The following is a 2774-nucleotide window of genomic DNA, read 5'->3' on the forward strand; positions in this document are numbered from 1 at the left end:
GGATGTGTCATGGTATCTCATTGTGGTTTTAAGTTGCATTTTCCTAATGCAAGTTTGAGCATCTTTTCATGAGATTTTTTGTCTATTTTTTAATCTTCTTTAGGATCACAAAGGATTTAAACCAGGTCATATCATGATACTATCCAAACTGTTGAAGATTCTGAAGTAGGGCCAGGCGTGATGGCTCACGCCTGCCATCCCACCACTTTGGGAGGCCAAGACAGGAGGATTGCTTGAGCCCAGGAATTTGAGACCAGCCTAGGCAACATAGCAAGACCTAGTCTTGACAAAAAATAAAAATAAAACAACAAAGCAGGTCTGGTGGCATGCGCCTCTAGTCCCAGCTACCTGGGAGGATGAGGTGGAAGGATTGCCTGAGCCCAGGAGGTTGAGGCTGCGTTGAACTGTGATTGCACTCCAGCCTGGGTGACAGAGTGAGATGCCAATTCAAAATAAATAAATAAATAAATAATAAAAATAAATTTTAAAAAAGATTTTGAAATAGTTCTCCCAAAGTAACAAATAGTTCATCATAGCCAACAGAAATGGAGAAGACACCGGGGCCAAGTTGATTTGGATACAGCTCAGCTGAGTGACTTTGGATGAGATGAGCCTGTTTCCTCATCTCTGAAGGGGGATCACACCAGCAACCCAGCAGGGTTATAGTAGAGGATCAGAAGACAGAAAGAGGCAGAAGGATAGGGCAGAGCAGACGCTCAGTACACACTATCCCCCAGGTGTCCAGAGGTCCTGTTCACATGTATTAATGTGTACACGTGGGGTCAGGACCCTGTCTCAGGGACCGGCAACAACTATTTGCTAGCCAGACAGCAAGTAGCTGTGCACATGTTCTGTCCTTTTCTAACAGCTCTGGGAGTAAAACCATTGATGGCAGAGCTACTGGGGTTTTCTGCTTGTGAGGACAAGTTTAGGCAATAAATATCCCTTCCATAAATTTGGAAAGCAGTTTTGGGCTTTTGCGTGGTTCTGGAAGAAGCATGGGTTAGGGGAAGGGAAAGGGCTTAGAATCATTAAAAAGCATGGTGTTGTCTTCATTTACTCAATTATTTTACTTTGGCCTTTGCTACAGTTGGGGGTTGTAAGCTGGAACAGCAGTTCTCAAATTTTTTGTGTGCATCAGAAATCACCTGGAAGAGGGGCTTGTGAAAACAGACTGCTGTGTTTCTGCTCTGTAGGCCTGAGCTGGAGCCTGAGAATTTTCTTTTCTAACACGTTCCCAGGTGATGCTGACTGGTGCTTTCAGAACCACTGATTAAAGTGAATTCCCTTCCATCCCTGAAAATTCTAATGGCTGTGCTGGGTTTTGGAAGCACAGAGACGACTGTCACGCTGGGATTCTTGAGGACTGCCTGCTGATGGGGCAGGGGTTCTTCCAGGGCAGGAGACCAGGGCAAAATGAGCAAAACAGTCCTGTGGAAGTGGAAGGGGTAAAGCATGACATCTCCTTGAACTGAAGATTTTATCATTAAAAATAATCCTTATGCAGTCAGTAGGATGTGTGAAAAATTATCACCTTCCTTCTACAGATGAGGAAAGTGAAACTCAGAGATGAAGTTACTTGCCTGGTTCATGCAGCTGGCAGGCAGAGGAGCAGGGTTGGGAGTGCAGGTCTGCCTGACTGCTGGTGCTCACTCTGCTGACTTAGAAGCACCGTGGTCTGAATTCTGCCTCTGCCACTGACCAGCTGAGTGTACTCTGCAAGCTGCTTAACCTCTCTGTGCTACCTCCAAAATGGAGTAGTATCTACCTCATTGGGCTGTTATAAGGATTAACTGAATTAATATTTATGAAGTGCCTAGGACAGCACCTGGCACACAGAAACTGACATATAAGTTTGCTGAAAATAAACTCAGCTGCCCATCAGAGCACACATATCGCATCCCTCCAGAGAACAAGCACAGGGGGAAAGCTCAAGAGTCAGGTCAGTGCCTGGAGAAGGTGGCAGAAACACTTTGGCAATTTTTTTTTTTTTTTTTTTTTTGAGTTGGAGTCTCACTCTGTCCATGGCACGCTCACGGCTACCCCAACATCAACCTGCTGGGCTTCGGCGATACTTCCGCCTCAGCCTTCCAAGTAGCAGGAACAACAGGCGCGGGCTACCACACCCGGCTAATTTTTGATTTATTGTAGAGACGAGGTCTCGCCAAGTTGCCCGGGCTGGTCTCCGAACCCACGAGCTCAGGCAATCCACTCGCCTCGGCCTCCCAAAGTGCTGGGATTACAGGCTGAGCCACAGAGCCCGGACCACTTGGGCAATTTTAAAAGCCTTGGCTTTGGGGTTCAGGGAGAACCCAAACTTTGGTGGTGGTGGGGACCATAACCTCGGGCCCACAGCCTAGCTAGGCTGCTCTCCTGCTCCCTTGCTCTTTCGGGCCTGGGACCAGACTCCAGACGTACCGGTGTGTGTCCCAGTCTCCCCTCCCCCCTCTCTACCCCTACCCCAGGCGCTCCGGGCTTCCTGCCCGACGGGGCCCCTGTTTGGGGCGGGTGGAGGAGGGGTGGCATTTCCTGGCTGGACTTCGGCCCGTCACTCTCTCATGGACGCTGGACAGCGCTGACCGACAGGCACCAGATGCTATTTCGGGCGGCGCCCCGCTTAGCACCCAGTTTCCGTTTTTCCACCGGTCGTCGGAAACAGGGGAGGGGGAGAGTGTAGACGTCACGAGTCCCCAGCCCCCAGCCCCCGGCTGGGGTTTGGGGGACGGGGTAGCGGCGGCTGCCAGAGCTGGGCTGAGAGAATGTATGTGGAGTTG

The sequence above is a fragment of the Carlito syrichta genome, unplaced genomic scaffold (assembly GCF_000164805.1).
Source record: "Carlito syrichta isolate Samal-C Ts95f unplaced genomic scaffold, Tarsius_syrichta-2.0.1 Scaffold123377, whole genome shotgun sequence".
NCBI lineage: Eukaryota > Metazoa > Chordata > Mammalia > Primates > Tarsiidae > Carlito > Carlito syrichta.